Source organism: Protopterus annectens, chromosome 17.part0 (genome assembly GCF_019279795.1).
Source record: "Protopterus annectens isolate FY-2018-M chromosome 17.part0, PAN1.0, whole genome shotgun sequence".
Taxonomy (NCBI): Eukaryota; Metazoa; Chordata; order Ceratodontiformes; family Protopteridae; genus Protopterus; species Protopterus annectens.
The window spans coordinates 518,095,412-518,119,853 of record NC_056751.1 but is presented as its reverse complement, the minus strand read 5'-3'; positions in this window follow the sequence as shown (position 1 = coordinate 518,119,853).

Genomic DNA, 24,442 nt, shown 5'->3' with positions numbered 1-24,442 from the left:
CTCTGAGCATATCTGGGTATTACCACCCAGGTTCCTAACATAACTACAGAAAGCCTTGTGATTATCCTCAGTGTCTTGTGGAATCTTCTCTCAAAGATGGCCTTAGACAATCTTATGAGTGCCTGTAGTTGTCTTCTAATACTCATCAGTGATGCCTTCACATTTTGGGAGTTTGTTGTATCATGTAGTAGCTTCATCCTTCTATTGTATAGTTTGTTTATGGCTGGTGTCCAGCACACAGGACATCTGCCTTTGGAGGATTGGGTCTTGCTTTCATTTGGGATTGCATGATCCATGCATTCCTGAATGTGTCCATAGAATGCCTTTATACAGGTATCTGCAGTCTGGTCCATATTTTCAACAGGCCTGGGGGCTTTGAAGGTTTCCACATCATTTATGAGGAGTGTGAACATGCTTGACATGAGCTGTTGACTGACGTCCCGCCCTCCAGACTGAGCAAGGTGAGGGTCACATTTAGCTACCTGTCAGGTGATAGAATGTGCCACATAACACAAGCACTCAGGTCACTCCACAGCAAGTACAAGTATGAGGCAGTCATTGTCCATGCTGGTGTGAACAACCTGAGACGTACCTCCCTGGACCACATGGAAAGAGACACAGAGGAGCTCTCACAGCACCCTCTCAAACTCAGGATTCCCACACAGCCTTCATGATGACACAGGAGAGTATAGATTTCTCTGCAAACACCATCACACTGGGTGACGTCAACTACCCAAACATAGACTGTGAACATTACTCAAGCCACAATACCCAAGCTCTAGGGTTCCCATAGTTCAGAAACTCTTTAGCTATGGAACAGGTAGTCAACATTCCCACAAGAGGGGCAAATATACTAGACCTGATCATCACAAACATGAGTACAAAATGCTCACCACTTGAAGTATATCCCTCATTGTTGCAATCGAACCATATACTAATCACACTGGAGTACTGGATCCCCCACATATGCAAACCTCAAACACATCGATGTGTGTGTGGGAAATGCCCCTATTAGCAACTGTGACAGTACACTACAGGATGCAGATTCCCCTTTTGAAACACTGATGATGTCAGCACTCTATAACTATATTACCTGAATTTAAGTTCTCCAGTAATTTGTATAGCGCGCTCTGCTAATGCGTCTTTCTCCAGTGTCATAACATAGTTAGGTAGGGGTTTGAATCCTGCAAAGGGAATGTATGAGTGGGGTTTGTGTGTGTGCATAATGCTGTGAGGGAAAAGTGCCTTTTGCCAACTGGGAGAACACACTACAGGGTGCACATCCCTCTTCCTAAACACAGATGATGTCAGCACCCTCTAAGTACAGCATTAGAAAGGATTTCTCCCACTAATGCAAATAGCACACTCTGCTAATGTGTCTGTCTCTAGTGTCATAACACAGTTAGGTAGGGGTTTGAATCTTGCAAATGGAAAGTATGTGTTTTAGTGTGGGTGGGGTTAGTGTGTGTGCACAATGCTGGGGGTGGGATGTGGCTTTTGCCAAATGGGGCTATGCACTGCAGGGTGCACATTTCCCTTAACAAACAGTGATGTTGACAGCACCCTATACAAACAAAACAACAAAAGAGAAGGTGTTGGTACCAATAACGCATGTTGCCCTAGGGCAAATAGCCTACTATGAACCTATGAACCTATGTGTACTGCTATAGTACTTCTGCCATATGTTGCATGTGTGTGTGTTGTGGGGGATGCACAGGTAATGGCCAAATATTTCTGCACAGGCAACACGTCTGAAACACTCTGGGTGTTCATCCCTACATACTGTATGTGTGTTGCCATCCAACCCTGTGATGTGGACACACATTACTCAGCCTGGATATACATATCCCAACAACACCACAAGCACAGTACACTACCTTGCTATGTATGCATGTAATTACACAGTTATTCACTAGTTAGGACTGTGATGCTATCCATGCAGCCCACTGGGCCAGTGGAAGCCACAACACACACTGCTGGCCCCTTTGCATAAGCTTACCACAGACATCCCACATAGTGCATGTAGTGTGCACACACATATCTAACCCAGACCGTATGCACACCACTTATTTATCCTGTCCAGTGGACTACAGATACAGGCACATTGTATAACAATAGCAGGAGGCTACTGCAGCACAGGGCAGATTCACATGAAGGCAAGGCATCTGTGGTCAGCAGTGGTAAGATGCTTCACATTCACCAAATGCACAGATATTGGCAACATTGTTGCAGACAGTTTAGGTGCAGGTATCCCCCCGTCATTATCCTACACAAGTGGAATTAGTTATCACAGATGACTGTAACCTCCCTATCATCTCACATGTCCAGGTGAGGGCCACCCACAACATTGCAGAACACACAGCATCACTGTTACAAAATGGTATCCCTGGATGTGTGATACGGTCACCCCTAGAGGACATAGCACCACATTACAGACTGATATTAAACCCTGGCCATACTACAGGATATGTACCTGAACAGTGCCATACATACACAGTGGTCCCACACCAATGAGGAGGAACCTCTACTGGCCCTGGGAACTACTGCATCATATGCATAACTGGCCTTGTGTTCTAAGCTATGGAAGTTTTAAGTATGGACGACATGTACAGCAATATTACATATGTATATATATCAGGACTATGTACACACAACCTATCTCATGGACATACCTATAGATAGTGAACTATGATACATTTGGAGGTTTCACAGTAAACACAGTATTAACCTGCTACTTTGCATTACCTGTGTTTGTGTCAGCTGTTGCTGTGTCAGTGGTGCTACTTGTTGTTTTCTGCTGCTGCTGCTGCTGGTTTTGTTGCTGGCTGTCTTTATTTCTTTTTTTTCTATCTCTGTCTCTCTCTCTCTTTCTCTGTCGGTTTTGTGCAATGAATGTATTGCATGTGTGGAGTGTAAGTACTGCATGCTTTTGTAGGTATCTGCATAGGTCCATGTGATGGCCTCTGCACCAATTGTAAGGCAGCATTTGCTAATTGCATGCAGCCAGTTGTGTACTGATTGCATGTCTCACTGTGATTTCAGGACAGTGCTATAAAAGGGTATGTGAGATAGGCATTGCCCTTTCAGATTGTAAGGGCGTGGACCATGCTGGTATGCTGTCGACAGTTTTCTGTGAGTGTGAAGGTTAGTACTTCTCTCATGCTTCATGCTGTGTTGTAAATTCAGGTTGCTGCATTTCTCTCACCTGTTCCCTGTAGTGCGTGTGTATGCATACTGACACTTACAACTATATTTCATATGTATTGGTATATATATATATATATATATATATATATATATATATATATATATATATGTGTGTACATATACATACTTTCATATATGTACATTAGCTGACATTATTGGGTACAAGCTAACAATTAGCAGGGGTGTTTCTGTTAACACTAAACTAGTGTGGGAATCCAGTAATTGGGACAGTAAAAGTCTGCCTGACATGCTTTGGGTAGTACACATCCTATATTGCCTTTATCTTCATTCCTACTATTACATGTTCTACTTATTTTAGCACTATATTCCTGTATGAGAGTCATGGCTTACTGGTAGGTCATACAGACTAGTGTTACAATGGTCTTGTGGTAGGGCCTACTAGTATGCTTATATTTTGCTTTCAAATTGAGTACAGGGCCTATCAATCACAGTGCTGGAGGCACCTTTAAGCAGTTAAAGGGGTTAGTAGGTCTCACAGGAGTCAGGCTGTGTTGCAGATTCTGGTTGCTGCATTTATCTTCACTGTTTCCTGTAGTGAGTGTGTATGAATACTGACACCTACCACTATATTTCATATGTATTAATATATATATATATATATATATATATATATATATATATGTATGTGTACATATACATACCTTCATATATGTACATTACCTTACATTATTATGTACAAGCTGACAATTAGCAGGGCTGTTTCTGTGAACACTAACGTAGTATGGGAATCCAGTAATTCAGGCATTAAAAATCTACCTGACATGCTTTGGGTAGTACACATCCTATATTGCCTTTATATTGATTCCTACTATTACATGTTATATTTATTTTAGCACTATGTTCTTGTATGAGAGTCATGGCTTAGTGGTTGGTCATACAGACTAGTGTTACCAGGGTCCTGGGTTCGAGACTGACAGTAGGAATTTATTTTTCTTTCAAACTGAGTATAGGACCTGTCAATCAAAGTGCTGAAGGCACCTTTACGCAGATAAAAGGGTTATTAAGTCTCACAGGAGCCAGGCTGTGTTGTAGATTGTGGTTGCTGCATTTATTTTCACTGTTTCCTGTAGTGAGTGTGTGTGAATACTGACACCTACCACTATATTTCACATGTATTAATATATATATATATATATATATATATATATATATATATATATATATATATGTGTGTACATATAATACTTTCATATATGTACATTACCTTACATTATTATGTACAAGCTAACAATTAGCAGGGCTGTTTCCGTGAACACTGAATTGGCATTAAAAATCTACCTGACATGCTTTGGGTAGTACACATCCTATATTGCCTTTATATTGATTCCTACTATTACATGTTATATATATTTTAGCACTATGTTCTTGTATGAGAGTCATGGCTTAGTGGTAGGTCATACAGACTAGTGTTACCAAGGTCCTGGGTTCGAGACTGACAGTGGGTATTTATTTTTCTTTCGAAATGAGTACAGGACCTGTCAATCAAAAGTGCCAAAGGCACTTTTAAGCATTTAAAACCAGGTCTGCGCTCGTTTGCGCGGAGCTCACGCATGCGCACTGGCGTTTAGCTCCGCACACACAAGCGCACACCTGCGCTATTTTCTTTGAAAGAAAAGAAAAGGGGTGACAGGAAAGTGGTGAAAAAGGGGTCACAAAGAGGGTAAGACAGTAGGGAAACAAGCTTGGAATTTGCAGGAAGGATGTAGGTGAGGCCCATAGCTGCCCATGTCTTTCTCAGCAACAGCTGTGCATTTGTATGCAATTTAGTGTGACATTTGGAACCTTCCACCCCTGAGAGAGGTGTCAGGACAACATTAATACCTGTTGTACAGCCAATTGTAATTAACAGTTTCAATGTCCAACGGACATGTGTGCAACATGGACAGCTATGTATGGGGCGTAATTTTTTTGTGGGTACAGAGTGCCCTTTTTTTTTATCAGGTGAGAGTGGTATGTCAGGTGAGGTAGTCGGTATAGCTGGGGAGGTAGGTTGGGTAGGTTAACAGACAAGACAGACAAGACGCATACAGGGGCGGTGTATGACACATGTGGGGGGTTACACAATTGACGGGGACGGAGGTTGGGATATCCAAGGCACATGAGCCCACAGATGGCAACAGTGGAACTGATATCCCCACCCATAGGCAGTTGCCACTGTTCCTTCACAGCCCAGGACGTGGCTGTGCAGGCGGGACAACGGGCAAGCCCGTAAGCTGTGCCACCCGGGCCTCAAGCTGGCGTAGGGGCCCAAGAACAGAGTCTTGGATCTCCCTTCGCACCACAGACCGGACACCTTGGAGGGTGAGTGGACGTGCTCCTCCGGCCACGCTTGCAGAGGGGGACAGGCCCCATCCCCTGCAGCGCTTCCACCCGAAGGTGGCACAGGGCCACCGGAGGAGGGTCCGGCCTGGGCACTAGTGCCAGGTGCACTCGCCAGCTGAGGTGGGAGAGGTGGGTCCGCTGGGACCTGCCTTCCCAAGCGTTCTAGGTTTGTGAGTATGTTATGTTAGTTTGGGTTAGTGGCATATTATTCCATTCAAATTAGTTGTAACAGCATGCATTGGTATTCCCATTAAACAAACACCCAGATATTAACACCATTGAACAACGGGCATATCAATATCACATGCATTATTTGAATGGAAATACACAATCGAACAACATGCAGGGTTGATTAATGGCAACAGGCCATCAGGTTTGCAGGTTTGCAGGTATGACCGGGCACATGCAACAACAGACATGCATATATTTTTGAAACAGGACAAATGTCCATGGTTAATGAAATGTTCACATACCAATATTTAGTGGGTTTTTAATTTGCAATTATAGGGTGGGGTGGAGAAAGAAAATGATGACACATTCATAAATTATACATTGATATACATTTGTAATAGAAACACAATTAACTTGTGGGTGATAGTTTCCAAATGATTTTTACTTGACTGTCATGCTAGACCTGTTACAGATACATCACTATCCTAGTTATTTTGAATTTGATCAGATACATCATCCTGCTACACTTTGATGACAGGGCAGGGGACAACTATGGATGTTTAGTATGTCAGACAATCATTCATTCTATCTGCAAATTGCTGACTGTGATCACCATATACAGATTTTGGCCTGAACATTCAAGAGTCAGACACACTGAAATCAGTTTGGGATGTTAAGTTTTAATTCCCACATGCATTTACTTCTGTAGAACCACACTGAAGCTTATATATTCAGGAGTTATTACTACTTTATTCATTGATACATGACCCTTTCTGTCACTCTCACACATCCTGCAATTTCACAGTTCAGGTTGGTACTTCTAGGCTTTGTTCACATATTAGACCTGTGGGGATTCCAACACTTTCCAGCAGCCTCACTTCTGTCATGATTCAGCATTTCAACAGGGGATATATCTCACATGTGATTACCTCAAATTCTGAAGCTGTACTCTTGAGACTACTGCAGGTTATACTACATTTAATTAATGGTGGGACATCTGTATTACAGCACTATTTATTTCTATCACTTATATTTCCAGTTTCACTTGCATACTGATGAACTTGTTGCAGCCATACCTGCAGACTTTTACTTGCTGCTTGCACATTCTATTACTTTTAAGCAATACACTGCAGTGTTCTGCTACATGCTACACTATAATATTTATTTACAAGTACTAGGTGGGGTTACTAACCTGCATGGTGGCGCAGCCGCACCAGCCTGCGGTCATGTGTCTGTCGATTCATAGAGCGGACACCTGCAGCTGTAATACAAAATAAGTAATATTGGGATACACATCTCCATGGTATCAGCTAGTTGAATTCCTTACATACATAAGTAAAATGTAACTTACTCAGTAGTGGGGCGTTGGGCATATCCCGGGCCTCCTGGATCCATTGGGTCAACTGGTCTTGCTTACGCCGCTTCAGGTCCGCATGGTGGTGACGGACCTGCTCACCAGTGCGTGGAATCCCAGTAGCACTAGTAAGATCATGAGCCAACTGGTCCCATGCCTCCGCCCTGTACGCTCCCCATGAGACCTGGCCCTGCATGAGTTGGGCCTCATGATGGTGAACTAGGAGCCAGACCATGTATCTGGACTCCTCAACGCCCCACCGCTGTGCTCGAAAGCAACGTCCCTCCCCTACTCCACTCATTCTGCCTGCAGGTCTATTCTACAATCGTTTATGCTGTGTATTCCCGCCTATGGGGCTTATATATGCCGATTTTCCCACACATTTCTATGATTGGCCAGTTTAGAATTGTATCTACTTCACAGAAACTGCTTTATCATGCTCCATTTTGGATTACATCCTATATATATGCTATTTCTGCATTTCTAAGTACTGCTGTCATGGCTTAGTGGTTTAGTACCTTGACTCTAGTGCATGGTATCCTGGGTTCGAATCTGACCACTGAATTTTAATTTTTATGACTGTCTAGCAATGACTTCAGGACCTGTCAATCAAACATGCCAAAAGCACTTTTAAGCACTTTAAAACCAGGTCTGCGCTCGTTTGCGCGGAGCTCACGCATGCGCACCGCCGGTTAGCTTGTGGGCGCGTCGCGCAAACGGTGTGCACTGGGTTACACCTTAATTGGCTAGTAACACACATGTTAAACTAAGCACAGCTAGTTGCACACAGTTTGAGCCTGTTAAACCAGTCCTTAGCTATGGGCAAGCAATTTGCAGTTTGTGAAACACTACTTAGCTACGGGCACTCTGTCTCACTGCAGTTTAGCTATCAGTACATTTCTAACAATTTTTATTCTTGTATTATTTGGAAATATATGCTCCATTTCATTCCATTTTACAAAAGGAAATACTTTTACATTTGTACAATACTGTCAGGGGCCTTTTTAGTGCTTATTTACAAAAAAAAAAAGGTTGCTGTGTGGGCTCGAACCTTGCCTGCCTGCTCTCAAGCCGACAACTCTACCGCTATGCTATTACTTCTTGGCTTACTTTGCATATTTAGTTCTTATATCCTTTTCCACTGATTGCTAACTGCAGTTGCGCTTAGTAGCACACCAGCACCTGCGCACACAGTAGCAAACATTTACGGGTTTAAAAAAATAAAACAGTTTTTATTTTCATTTTATAACATCTGTTCACTCTTTACATTGCTGGTCTGTGGGGGCATGTGTTGTGTAGTGTGTTTATTCACATTTCCATGGCCTTTCTCGTGGCTGTTTACTTTCAGCCATTATAGACTTCCGGGGTCGTGTCCGCTTGCAGGGCTTAGCCAACGGACACGCCCCCCTACTGTCTTACATGGTCCGTGTAAGAGTTACAGTGTGATTCAGCATGCCTCATGCACCTCATGCATATGCATGACATGCTGACATCACACCATTTAACTGCAGCCTCCGTGTAAGAGTTATAACTCTTACACGGAGGCTTCCTGAATCTGGCCCAATGTCTCTTTGATATACAACTAACCAAGCACTTGCAATGGTTGGAACATCCTACACAGATCTCCTTAAGGCCCTATCTCTGTACTCAGTCTGCTACAGGTTAATTAGAGGCAATCTATGCCTAGCATATAAGGCCTCATCAGATGCAGCTCTCCTAAATCTCTTGCACATCTGCAAAACAAACAACACCAGAAATACTAGATCTCACTGTGATTTCAGAACAGTGCTATAAAAGGGTATGTGAGATAGGCATTGCCCTTTCAGATTGTGGCGTGGACCATGCTGGTATGCTGTCGACAGTTGTCTGTGAGTGTGAAGGTTAGTATTTCTCTCATGCTTCATGCTGTGTTGTAAATTCAGGTTGCTGCATTTCTCTCACCTGTTCCCTGTAGTGCGTGTGTATGCATACTGACACTTACAACTATATTTCATATGTATTGGTATATATATGTATATATATATATATATATATATATATATATGTGTGTGTACATATACATACTTTCATATATGTACATTAGCTGACATTATTGGGTACAAGCTAACAATTAGCAGGGGTGTTTCTGTTAACACTAACCTAGTGTGGGAATCCAGTAATTGGGACAGTAATAGTCTGCCTGACATGCTTTGGGTAGCACACATCCTATATTGCCTTTATCTTCATTCCTACTATTACATGTTCTACTTATTTTAGCACTATATTCCTGTATGAGAGTCATGGCTTACTGGTAGGTCATACAGAGTAGTGTTACAATGGTCTTGTGGTAGGGCCTACTAGTATGCTTATATTTTGCTTTCAAATTGAGTACAGGGCCTATCAATCACAGTGCTGGAGGCACCTTTAAGCAGTTAAAGGGTTTAGTAGGTCTCACAGGAGTCAGGCTGTGTTGCATATTCTGGTTGCTGGATTTATCTTCACTGTTTCCTGTAGTGAGTGTGTATGAATACTGACACCTACCACTATATTTCATATGTATTAATATATATATATATATATATATATATATATATATATATATATATATATATATATATATGTATGTGTACATATACATACCTTCATATATGTACATTACCTTACATTATTATGTACAAGCTGACAATTAGCAGGGCTGTTTCTGTGAACACTAACGTAGTATGGGAATCCAGTAATTCAGGCATTAAAAATCTACCTGACATGCTTTGGGTAGTACACATCCTATATTGCCTTTATATTGATTCCTACTATTACATGTTATATTTATTTTAGCACTATGCTCTTGTATGAGAGTAATGGCTTAGTGGTTGGTCATACAGACTAGTGTTGCCAGGGTCCTGGGTTCGAAACTGACAGTAGGAATTTATTTTTCTTTCAAACTGAGTATAGGACCTGTCAATCAAAGTGCTGAAGGCACCTTTACGCAGATAAAAGGGTTATTAAGTCTCACAGGAGCCAGGCTGTGTTGTAGATTGTGGTTGCTGCATTTATTTTCACTGTTTCCTGTAGTGAGTGTGTGTGAATACTGACACCTACCACTATATTTCACATGTATTAATATATATATATATATATATATATATATATATATATATATATATATATATGTGTGTACATATAATACTTTCATATATGTACATTACCTTACATTATTATGTACAAGCTAACAATTAGCAGGGCTGTTTCCGTGAACACTGAATTGGCATTAAAAATCTACCTGACATGCTTTGGGTAGTACATATCCAATATTGCCTTTATATTGATTCCTACTATTACATGTTATATATATTTTAGCACTATGTGCTTGTATGAGAGTCATGGCTTAGTGGTAGGTCATACAGACTAGTGTTAACAAGGTCCTGGGTTCGAGACTGACAGTGAGTATTTATTTTTCTTTTGAAATGAGTACAGGACCTGTCAATCAAAAGTGCCAAAGGCACTTTTAAGCATTTAAAACCAGGTCTGCGCTCGTTTGCGCGGAGCTCACGCATGCGCTCTGGCGTTGAGCTCCGCGCACACAAGCGCACACCCGCGCTATTTTCTTTGAAAGAAAAGAAAAAGGGGTGACAGGAAAGTGGTGAAAAAGGGGTCACAAAAAGGGTAAGACAGTAGGGAAACAAGCTTGGAATTTGCAGGAAGAATGTAGGTGAGGGCCATAGCTGCCCATGTCTTTCTCAGCAACAGCTGTGCATTTGTATGCAATTTAGTGTGACATTTGGAACCTTCCACCCCTGAGAGAGGTGTCAGGACAACATTAATACCTGTTGTACAGCCAATTGTAATTAACAGTTTCAATGTCCAATGGACATGTGTGCAACATGGACAGCTATGTATGGGGCGTATAATTTTTTTGTGGGTACAGAGTGCCCTTTTTTTGTTTTTTTTTATCAGGTGAGAGTGGTATGTCAGGTGAGGTAGTCGGTATAGCTGGGGAGGTAGGTTGGGTAGGTTAACAGACAAGACAGACAAGACTCATACAGGGGCGGTGTATGACACATGTGGTGGGGTTATACAATTGACGGGGAAGGAGGTTGGGATATCCAAGGCACATGAGCCCACAGATGGCAACAGTGGAACTGATATCCCCACCCATAGGTAGTTGCCACTGTTCCTTCACAGCCCAGGACGGGGCTGTGCTGGGGGCTGTGCAGGCGGGACAACGGGCAAGCCCGTAAGCTGTGCCACCCGGGCCTCAAGCTGGCGTAGGGGCCCAAGAACAGAGTCTTGGATCTCCCTTCGCACCACAGACCGGACACCTTGGAGGGTGAGTGGACGTGCCATGCTTGCAGAGGGGGGACAGGCCCCATCCCCTGCAGTGCTTCCACCCAAAGGTGGCACAGGGCCACCGGAGGAGGGTCCGGCTTGGGCACTAGTGCCAGGTGCACTCGCCAGCTGAGGTGAGAGAGGTGGGTCCGCTGGGACCTGCCTTCCCAAGCGTTCTAGGTTTGTGAGTGTGTTATGTTAGTTTGGGTTAGTGGCATATTATTCCATTCAAATTAGTTGTAACAGCATGCATTGGTATTCCCATTAAACAAACACCCAGATATTAACACCATTAAACAACGGGCATATCAATATCACATGCATTATTTGAATGGAAATACACAATCGAACAACATGCAGGGTTGATTAATGGCAACAAGCCATCAGGTTTGCAGGTTTGCAGGTATGACCGGGGCACATGCAACAACAGACATGCATTTATTTTTGAAACAGGACAAATGTCCATGGTTAATGAAATGTTCACATACCAATATTTAGTGTTTTTTTAATTTGCAATTATAGGGTGGGGTGGAGAAAGAAAATGATGACACATTCATAAATTATACATTGATATACATTTGTAACAGAAACACAATTAACTTGTGGGTGATAGTTTCTAAATGATTTTTACTTGACTGTCATGCTAGACCTGTTACAGATACATCACTATCCTAGTTATTTTGAATTTGATCAGATACATCATCCTGCTACACTTTGATGACAGGGCAGGGGACAACTATGGATGTTTAGTATGTCAGACAATCATTCATTCTATCTGCAAATTGCTGACTGTGATCACCATATACAGATTTTGGCCTGAACATTCAAGAGTCAGACACACTGAAATCAGTTTGGGATGTTAAGTTTTAATTCCCACATGCATTTACTTCTGTAGAACCACACTGAAGCTTATATATTCAGGAGTTATTACTACTTTATTCATTGATACATGACCCTTTCTGTCACTCTCACACATCCTGCAATTTCACAGTTCAGGTTGGTAATTCTAGGCTTTGTTCACATATTAGACCTGTGGGGATTCCAACACTTTCCAGCAGCCTCACTTCTGTCATGATTCAGCATTTCAACAGGGGATATATCTCACATGTGATTACCTCAAATTCTGAAGCTGTACTCGTGAGACTACTGCAGGTTATACTACATTTAATTAATGGTGGGACATCTGTATTACAGCACTATTTATTTCTATCACTTATATTTCCAGTTTCACTTGCATACTGATGAACTTGTTGCAGCCATACCTGCAGACTTTTACTTGCTGCTTGCACATTCTATTACTTTTAAGCAATACATTGCAGTGTTCTGCTACATGCTACACTATAATATTTATTTACAAGTACTAGGTGGGGTTACTAACCTGCATGGTGGCGCAGCACCAGCCTGCGGTCATGTGTCTGTCGATTCATAGAGCGGACACCTGCAGCTGTAATACAAAATAAGTAATATTGGGATACACATCTCCATGGTATCAGCTAGTTGAATTCCTTACATACATAAGTAAAATGTAACTTACTCAGTAGTGGGGCGTTGGGCATATCCCGGGCCTCCTGGATCCATTGGGTCAACTGGTCTTGCTTACGTCGCTTCAGGTCCGCATGGTGGTGACGGACCTGCTCACCAGTGCGTGGAATCCCAGTAGCACTAGTAAGATCATGAGCCAACTGGTCCCATGCCTCCGCCCTGTACGCTCCCCATGAGACCTGGCCCTGCATGAGTTGGGCCTCATGATGGTGAACTAGGAGCCAGACCATGTATCTGGACTCCTCAACGCCCCACCGCTGTGCTCGAAATCAACATCCCTCCCCTACTCCACTCATTCTGCCTGCAGGTCTATTCTACAATCGTTTATGCTGTGTATTCCTGCCTATGGGGCTTATATATGCCGATTTTCCCGCACATTTCTATGATTGGCCAGTTTAGAATTGTATCTACTTCACAGAAACTGCTTTATCATGCTCCATTTTGGATTACATCCTATATATATATGCTATTTCTGCATTTCGAAGTACTGCTGTCATGGCTTAGTGGTTTAGTACCTTGACTCTAGTGCATGGTATCCTGGGTTCAAATCTGACCACTGAATTTTAATTTTTATGACTGTCTAGCAATGACTTCAGGACCTGTCAATCAAACATGCCAAAAGCACTTTTAAGCACTTTAAAACCAGGTCTGCGCTCGTTTGCGCGGAGCTCATGCATGCGCACCGCCGGTTAGCTTGTGGGTGCGTCACGCAAACGGTGTGCACTGGGTTACACCTTAATTGGCTAGTAACACACATGTTAAACTAAGCACAGCTAGTTGCACACAGTTTGACCCTGTTAAACCAGTCCTTAGCTATGGGCAAGCAATTTGCAGTTTGTGAAACACTACTTAGCTACGGGCACTTTGTCTCACTGCAGTTTAGCTATCAGTACATTTCTAACAATTTTTATTCTTGTATTATTTAGAAATATATGCTCCATTTCATTCCATTTTACAAAAGGAAATACTTTTACATTTATACAATACTGTCAGGGGCCTTTTTAGTGCTTATTTACAAAAAATAAAAAGAGGGTGCTGTGTGGGCTCGAACCTAGCCTGCCTGCTCTCAAGCCAACAACTCTACCACTATGCTATTACTTCTTGACTGACTTTGCATATTTAGTTCTTATATCCTTTTCCACTGATTGCTAACTGCAGTTGCGCTAGTAGCACACCCGCGCACACAAGCGCACACAGTAGCAAACATTTACGGGGTTTAAAAAAAATAAAACAGTTTTTATTTTCATTTTATAACATCTGTTCACTCTTTACATTGCTGGTCTGTGGGGGCATGTGTTGTGTAGTGTGTTTATTCACATTTCCATGGCCTTTCTCGTGGCTGTTTACTTTCAGCCATTATGGACTTCCGGGGGCGTGTCCGCTTGCAGGGCTTAGCCAACGGACACGCCCCCCTACTGTCTTACATGGTCCGTGTAAGAGTTACAGTGTGATTCAGCATGCCTCATGCACCTCATGCATATGCATGACATGCTGACATCACACCATTTAACTGCAGCCTCTGTGTAAGAGTTATAACTCTTACATGGAGGCTTCCTGAATCTGGCCCAATGTCTCTTTGATATACAACTAACCAAGCACTTGCAATGGTTGGAACATCCTACACAGATCTCCTTAAGGCCCTATCTCTGTACTCAGTCTGCTACAGGTTAATTAGAGGCAATCTATGCCTAGCATATAAGGCCTCATCAGATGCAGCTCTCCTAAATCTCTTGCACATCTGCAAAACAAACAACACCAGAAATACTAGATCGAAGGATCTGAACTTTGCCTGCTACATAGGTTCATAGGAGTTTACTAGACTAACAGCTCTAGAGCTCTTAGAAGCCTAGCCATATTTATCCTGAGTTTCCCCAAATGTCAGTGGTTAGGTGAGTGAATTTTGAGAAGTAAGGGTCTATGGTAGTTAATACCAACTTCCTCTTCTCAGGAGAGACATGGGTGCCACCCCAAGAGTGAATTTACGGTCACCCATCCATTGATCTAGGTTGCATATGAAGAGAGTTAGGGAGGGGTTCTGTTTCAAGTGAATTGGAAACTTGTTCCAGAGAAGTGGCAGTCTCTGGCTAGTTTAAGATCCCTGGAGCGAGTGACCCTCCTGCAGTTTGATTTTCAAATGTATAGCATTTCCATCAGGGCTTGTTCAGAGAATGCCCTGTAATCCAGGCACAGGTCACCCCTGAGAAACCTATAGGAGACAAAATACAGTGACAGGGCTTTCAGTCTTCCTACGTAAGACTTGTTTGTGTACCCTGTAATTTCTTGGTGAGAAACCTCTGTGGTCTCTCCAATTGTTGCAGGTGTCTGGTGACATATGTACAAAAGTGAGCATTGTACTCAATTATTGTTCAGATGAGGGCCAAGTGTAATGGAACTATAACTTCCTTAGATTTAGATGCAATGCCTTTACTTATAAGATGTGCCACATAGAAGGATTTCCTTACTACTGTGGGGACGTCATGGTCAAAATGCAGATTTCTGTCAACCTGAGTACCCAGATCACATACCACAGGGTCTACACTTCATGGAGGTGCTGCCTAAAATGTATTTAGCAGGGATGTCAGATTTCCAAATGAAAATAATAATGCATTGTTTTGCATTTATCTTTAATATGTGGCTTTGGCACCAATCATTTGTCTGTGGTAACCCTATCTGCAGTATATTAACATCAAGGGAGGACTCAACAATTGCTCCCAATTTGCAATCTTCTGTGAACCTGGTCAGACACAGCCCATCGAATTTGGTCTGGACATCTGAGAAATAAATTATGAGCAGTAAGGGGCCCAGCACTGATCACTGTGGTATTCCACTGGTGACTGGTCTTTTGATAGAGGTGAAGTCACCCACTTTGACAGTATGTGTCCTGTCAGAGAGCCAGTTGGCTACCCATCTGATAATGTAGGGTTTAATTTCCAACTGGAAGAGTTTTTCTATAATAACTGAGTATGGGATTGTGGGAAAATCCCTTGGCTAAGTCAAGAAAGGCAATATGAACTGTCTTTTTCTCATCCAGGACCTTGGTGACTTTCTCAAAGAAGTCAACTATGTTTAACAGACATGCATGTTTAACAGGCATGATCCACCTTTAATGAATCCAAACTGGGTTGGGTCCAGAGTTTGGAGATTACCTAATTCCTTGTTAATAAGGTCCATAATGATTCTTTCAATGGCCTTGCAGATAAGGCTAGGCAACCTTATGGGCCAATAATTCCTAGAGTCAGTTGATGGTCCCACTTTGTACAGAGGGCTTACTGTTGCTATCCTCCATTCCAGTTCACAGGCTGTGGTTAAACAGGGATCAAAGTGGGTCTGCTAGGTCATGTTTTAAGTTGTTTAAAAGGCAACCTGGGATGTTGTCTGGTCCCACTGATGCTGTGTTTTGGTGCCATCCACAACCAGTTCAGCAATAGCTGGGTATTCCCTTTTAGATTCCGCATGTAGCTAAAGAATGCCTTGTGATTATCCTTAGTGAGAGAGGCTATTTTTGCATTGTAATTAGCTTTGGAGGACTTGACAAGATTTCTAATTTGTTTGTGTCTCCTATAGAGTGATTTCTTCCTCTGTTGAGCCAGTTCCCTCTTAATCTTGGAAATTAGTTTATTTATTTTGTTGTATAGCCTGTTTATACTAGGGTTCCACCAGGGTGCCTTGTTTTTCAAGAAAGACCTGGTTTTGTTCCGGTCAGGTACAACCAATTCTATACAACTGCTTAAGTGGTTCTACGGGGCATTGGTGTACACCTCTGGATAGGAGTCCATGTTATCTGCATTTGTGGAGGCTTTGAAACTTCTTAAACCATCACTTAGTAGGAGGTAATTTGTCTTTGAAAAATTCTTAAGCATTTTTGAGCTTGATGGGGGTATCTGATCATATAATTGGATCGAACGAGACTAATTTATGGTCCGATCATACCAGGGAGGACATCACATGGGAGGGCACAATGCTCACTCATGTTAGTTAGTGAGCAGTATGTCCAGGACATTTGAGCCTCTTGCGGGTGTGCCATCTGTTCCACAGCATTTGCATTGACAAAATCAAGGACCTCTGAGCCAGCATGCTTGTTGTCATGTATGTTTCCCTATCAATGGTAGAAGAATTAAAATCACCTATGAGTGAGGTGTTGGGCTGTATGGCAAGTGACTCTAGTAAGACCAGGTATGCGGTATGCTTTTCCTGTTTCATTGTGGGGGACCAATAGCTATAATGTGGTAGGGAGCTTTGCCTATAGTTGATTGGACATAGACTAAGTTTTGTGTGTGTGTGTGTGTGTGTGTGTGTTTGTTTTTTGTATATATATATATATATATATATATATATATCTATATATATATATATATGTGTGTGTGTGTGTGTATGTATATATATATATATATATATATATATATATATATATATATATATATATATGTATATGTATATATACTTCTACAAAAAAGCCGCTAAAGCCGAAACTCTTGAGGAACGCTATATATATTAAAACGCTAAATAACCACGTTTTTCATCTAGCACAAATGGTTAGACTTCTTCAGAAGCAAAGCAAACAAAACAGTGTCAGTTAAAATTCAGAATCAAAATATATAAATTCCCCGCCAAATGCTAAATTGACGCTGGTCATTCTTAAAGGTAAAAACCTTTTAAAAAGCTTCAGACCATTTCCTATTGAAATAAAATAAAAAGCATTTGCCTTGTTATTTATAAACTGATGCCTAGCAACAACGACAGCAATATATATATATATATATATATATATATATATATATATATATATATATATATATATATATATATATATATATATATGCAAAAAATAAATACATAGAAAGATAATGAAAAATACAGTTTAGAGTTACTCTGACAAAAACAAGTTCTGTGTCCAGCTTGCTGCAGTGTTCCAGAGTTCTAGATGCTAAAACATTTTGTAAGCTTAAGAGTATACAACTGACAAATTGTGTTAAAATGATTTAGTTTTAATATTATCCGATGAAATCTTCTTCACTGGCGAAAGCATCCCTATATTCCCAAAACGTATAGTATTTAGTACTGCCACAGCAAACAGAAACAACTAAGAATATTATTTTACAGTAATCTCATTCTTAAAAAGGGGGTTGTGGCAAAGCAGCCATTTTATCATTTTTATAGATATTTTTTGAGTGAAATAAAATTCAATGAATCAGCATTTAGATAACAGGCATCACATTCTTTACTCCAAAATAAGGAATTTTAATACACAGGGAAATGTCACATTAAGAACTGAAATACAAAGTTCTTTTATAAAGTCTCCTCTTTTGTGTTATAATATATTATGTGCATATTTTGAAGTTATCAAATGACATTGAAGCACATTATTTTAGTGGCATTACTTAGATGGTGATAGTGTATGAAATAGTGAATTATTCATAACCTGCACATTTTACCATCCTGAATTGGCATCTTTCTTATGACATTTTTCCTCTTTGTATTTGAAGCACAAACAGATTTTAAAAATGGCACTTAACAATACACAATGCCACCCACACATATACACATGCATAACAGAGATTATCATACACAAACTACTCTAGACAGGTTTCCTTGGTTTCATAAAGTAATACATATAATTGTAAGCAGAGGTATGTATTTGCAGTATGTGCTGTACTTTAAAAATGTAATATCTTTTAAGTGAAATGTAGTGCTTCAGTGAATTATGGGTAATTTGCATTGTCCACTATAGTCTGAAGACAATAATGAGGCAGCAAAAAGGTTTTAACCGGAGACATAATGCAACCAACTATAAATGCTTTGGGAAAACTCATAAATGCATGCAGTAAGATATTTACAAATGTTTCTTTTATAGCTTGGGATTGGAGATATATACATCACTTATAACAATAGAAATATGTCAGCACTGTTTCTCTTAAATGGATAGCGACATGAAGTGCTATAAACTGTAATCCAAAGATAAAAGCCAGTCTCTGTTATCAACATTCTGTTGTTTGTGTTCCTATTCTATACCCTCAAATCTGAAAGAAATAAATATACCTAGTTTTATAAGCCATATGTTTTCATCTTTGAGTCATGATATGCTGATGAGATGTACTACCAATGAAACGTTTGTTTTTATCCAGTAGAATGTGATTGTTAATGCATTATTAAGGACTAACATATTACTGTCATTTCATCTTGCATTTTTAGGAGTAATTTACATAATCTTGTGGGCTTTAAAAAAGAGATGATTACAAATCAGTTTTTGCACAATTGGTTAGGAAAGTTCCATATATACGAAACCTTAAAAATTAATTTCTTGCTTCTACTTAAAGTGGTTTTGAAAATGGCTGTTGAAAACAGTTTATGTTCTCCTCTTACATCAAAGTCCTAACTAGTGTTTAATGAAAATTGTGAATCTTTGATCTCATAAATAGTAGTATTTCTTTCAGCTTAGCTTCTTTTTTTAATTGTAAATGAAAATATAGTATCTGAAAACTTCCACGATGGGATAGCAGCTTTTAAAGTTCTAGTTTTTGTGGCTAAGTTGAGAGGGTAGCCGTCATGCATCACATGGTTCTTTCATCAAGGATGATCTATACTGAGTATATCACAGGTCATAAATCAATGAGGGGAAATTATATCAAGGGACAAAGGCTTGAGAGAGGCATTTAGGGATTTCAGATTTTATAGATATATATATATATATATATATATATATATATATATATATATATATATATATAGAGAGAGAGAGAGAGAGAGAGAGATGTATATTGATCTTTTACTGACTGGTACAAGAATTGATATTTCCATCCAACAATGCCTGCCTCTTGCTTCTCCATCTCTTATTCTCCATTTAAATAATTTCATTTCCCTGGCCAATCTCTGTTATTTCTCATATCTTACTTAGAGCTATGTATAATGTGAGTGATATGATTTCTCACCTCCTACTTAAGTTGTGCTTTAAATAAGTCTTATTCTGTCATAAAAGTCTGATTATTCTGTACCTCTATATTCATATTACCTTCTATGAGGCAATGCATTTTTTGATCCAGAACTCTTCATTCCTACTCCTTATGTAGCATCCTTCCTCTCCATGAGATAGCATGTCATGTCATTTACACTACGTTCTGTAATATCATGCTTCTTTACCCCTAATGGGTGGTATTCCTCCTACTTTATGACCATATATTTGATGCCATTGGTTAGGAACCCTGCTATTCCATCTGTAGCTCTCCCTTCCTTGTCATTCCTGAACAGTATCTTCCTGAGCATTTCTTTGTCCAACACCACCACATCACTGCTTTTGTTATAATTACAAATTCTACTCTCTCTTTCTCTCTTCCAGGGTCAGTGCTTACTACACCCGTTATCCTTAGCAACATTTTGAATGTAAAAATAATGAAATCCAGCTGTGTTCCAAGTGATACATATTGATCCTCTGCTATGTCCTACATCCATGTTTGTCTTCTATTTACTGACTGGATGTTAACCATAGTCTTCTTCTTCTGTTACACTCCTTCTCTTAGTCTTTCTTAGATTGAAGGCACAGATAAAGAGAGGTTCCTTTTGAACCTAGCTTTGAAGCTCTTTGTTCTTAGCTGGTTAAGAGAAAGATTGAGAAGGCATGATCTACCCTTCACAAAACCAAAATGTGTAGGATCCAGAGTTTGGAGATTCCCTGTATCCTTGTTTATTAGGTCCATGGTGATGTGTTCCAAAGCTTTGCACATCAGACTCATCAGGCTAATGGAGCGATAGTTTCTGGGGTCTGTAGTCGCTCCTCCCTTGTGGAGAGGGATGACTGTAGCAGTACACCATTTGGTAGGGACAGAGCCTGAGGTGAGGCTGTGATTGAACAGGGCACGCAGATGAGGTGCCAGTTCACTCTGTAGTTCATGTAGAACACAGCTGGGGATATTGTCACATCCCACAGAAGCTGTATTATTGGCCTTGGACAGTGCTGTTTTAACCTGTGCAGCAGTAATACTGGGTGTCTGGCAATCTACTGGTATTGTGATTGGTCCTTTGGGGGGGGAGGGAGAGATGGTTAAAGTTGGCACTGAATTTGTCTGCCAGTATATTGGCAATATCTGTTGGCTCGGTATAGGAGGTACCATTTTGCAGTAGCTTAGAGCAAATCTGGTACTGCCGTGGAGATTCTTTACATAACTATAGAAGGCCTTGTGGTTGTCTTTACTATCTGCTGCAATTCTGTTTTCATAGCTAGCTTTAGAGGATTTGATGAGGGATCTCAACTTTTTGTTGAGGCTGATAAGGGAGTTTTTCCAGTCTTGGGATTCACCTTATTCTGCATCAGTTTCCTCTTTCTGTTGTAGAGTTTGTTTATGGCAGGAGACCACCAGATTGGCTTCCTTTTTTTTGAGGAGAGTGTCTTGTTTCTTTTGGGTATGGTGAGATCCATGCATTTGTGTACATGTTCGCACAGTGCATTGGTGTATGATTCAGCGGTCATGCAACTATTCTCCATTTGCATGGGTGCCGTGAATTTATCCACTTCTGTTTTTAGGAGCCCAAAGTTAGCTTTGGAGAAGTTTTTCATGTTGGTTTCCTTTGTGTGTGTGTGTGTGTGGGGGGGGGGGGTGGATTTCTAAGGTGATTAGTTTGTGGTCGGATCTAACCAGGGACCAGGGAGGAGTTGACTATTGGTGTAGAGCAACGGTCGCCCATGTTAGTAATGACCAGGTCAAGGATGTTGCTACCTCTAGTGGGGGTAAGAAGGAGCTGGTCCAGGGCATTGGAATTAATGAATTTCAGAAAGCAATGGGCAAGTGTATTGGTACATGAGTAGTTTTCCCAGTTAATGAAGGGGTAGTTGAAGTTGCCAGTATGAGAGTGTTAGGTTGGACCCTAATATTCTTCCAGGGTGCTTAGGAATGTGGAATTGGAGTCTTGAGACATGGTTGGGGACCTGCAGCAGGCTATGATCTGAATCTCTGTCTTACCCAATGTTAGCTGCACCTGAAGTATCTCAGATGAGTTATGTTGGGCTACCAGTCTGGAGATGTGCGCATCCTTTATGACTATGGAAACACCAACACCTTTGGAACTTCAGTCCAAGTTCTGGGGCTGAAAGGTGTGGAATGAGTTATAGCCTGGTAGTGCAAGGGTGCTTTCTGCTGCCTTGAACCAGGTCTCAATATCAATGTTCTCCATTTTAAGGAGTGCTTCAAAAGAGGGCATTTTGAGATTAGACTTCTAGTGTTGAGTAGCATGACCCTCAGATTACATTTATTTGTAGCTGTTATGGTGGTAATTTGGTCTTTGGTACACCACCTAAAAAAGGCACTATAGGGGTGACAAGAGCATTGGCCAGTATCCAGAAGCCCAGGAGTGACAGATGCAGGCCATCTCTGGCAAAACATTGAGGTCTGTCAATCATGTCATCCCAGGCAGACAGATACTGGATCCCCTTAGAATGACACCAGAAACTTAGTCAACTTTCTGCTTGTACTGTGGTATTTTGGATGATGGTAGGATACTGCTCAGGGCTAGGGTCAAACCCACCTGGGCTACATAATCTGAAAGTTCCTCTATGTCTCTTTTCATGTAGTCCAGGGAGGTATGTATTAGGTCATTCACACCCACATGTACAATGACAGAGTCATATTTGCACCTGATATTGAGGGACCTCAGTGTTACTTTCTCCTTATTCAACATAGTGAGTGGGACATCAGTGTTCCTCACTACTGAGTCACCTATGACCAGTGTGTTGGGCATGCCTTTTTGACTTAGGGGCTTGGTTGAGTTACACGCTGTTTAGGAGAGTTGTGTGTCTCATAATTAGCATTGTGTTGTGGTGGTCAAGTGCTTTTCTGCCTTGGAGGTCTCTGCTGTTTGGGTAGATTTTTATTGAGAGCCTCAGTGAAGGTGGGTGTTTGGTTTGTGTTTTTATGTGAAGACAGTGCTGATGTGTGTGTTCTGGATGGCTATGTGTTCCATGTGGTGTAGTGCAAGTGTTGACCTTCTCCTCTTGACCAGCTATTCTGGTCTTGGCTGGAGAGTGCGTGGCTTCCAATTTGGATATGTAAGTGCATCTCTCTCAAGCCTGAGTATTGTGAGGTAACAGGATAGGGTTCATAGTGTACATGAGGCAGTTGTTACATTGCCTCAGGATGCCTAAGTTCACCAGGTTAATAGGAGAAACCACAGGGAACTGACCTTTTGACATGCCTGGAGGGGTGGGCATTAATAATAAGTACTGGAGCTGTTTCCTTGTATTACGTTTAGTGCTGGTAGCACTTTTGTGTGCTACAATAATTGCTACAAGAAGTCTGGTAGAGTGCTAAACTAATAAGCTATTAAAAGTGCAGAAGAGGAGAGAAATAGCAGATCTAAGGAAAACATTGAAGAGCAGACTTTGGCACCACTCAGAAGGTTACAAACAGCCCTTGATACAGCAAATATGTGTCTGGACTAGACTAGTTACAGGAAAGGCAGGAAAAGCACAAATGCATGCTTCTAAACCAGAAAGTTGAAAAAGAGAGAAAAACTGCCCAAACAGCCAATAAACTACAGTTTCTGGACCAGAAACCACTCCTCTTGTGGTAGATAGGCTACCTTGTGCTTACCACTCCCACTGACAAGCTAGAAGTTTTCCGTCCAACACAGAAAGGCTGTGGGGGGCTCAGAAACTTACAAACAGTCCTGAATACAGTAAATCTCTATCTAGACTAGAATAGTTACAGGAAAGGTGAGAAGCAAGTGCAGATATGGGCTTTTAAACCAGAAAGTTGAAAGATATGGAAAAACTGCCTAAACAGCCAATAAACTGCACTGTCTGAGCCAGAAACCACTCATCTTGTGGTAGATAGGCTACCAAGTGCTTACCACTTCCACTGATAAGCTAGAAGGCTTCCCTCCAACACAGAATGGCTTGGGGTCTCAGAAGCTTATCAACAGTCCTGGATATAGCTAATCTGCATGTGGACTAGGCTAGTTGCAGGAAAGACAGGAAACAAGCTTAGATTTTTTTCCAGAAAACAGTTAAAACAGCACTAAAAACAATTTCAAGTGCAGTGCAAGCTTGCACACTTGAGTGTGTAGCAGTATTAAAGCAAATGTAGTTTAAATAAATGCAATTTATTCAAAATATGTTTGTATTCTGAACTATATTCAATTTTGTTTTATTCAATTCTGAACAGTAAATAAGTGCCAAAAAATATACTTATCAACTGAGAAGCACACTCAGTCAGAACACAAGGAGATTTTTTTTTGTTAGAAAAGTGCAATGGGAGGAAGGAGGAGCAGAAGATTTGTTTATTTATTTATTTATTTCCAGTTTGATAACCGGGGAGGTCCACTGGGCCCAGAGGGCCCGTTTTCAGTGGAGGCCCGGGGAGAAAAGCTCCGTATTACATACAATTAGAACAAATATAGAGTTTTACATTAAGGTCTGGAGAGAAAAGCTCCTTATTACATACAGTTAAAACAAACATACATTTATGTAATTATACATACAATTATAAAATGTTTTAGAAAAGAAAGCATAATTATATATGGTGTTGTACCAATTTGAAG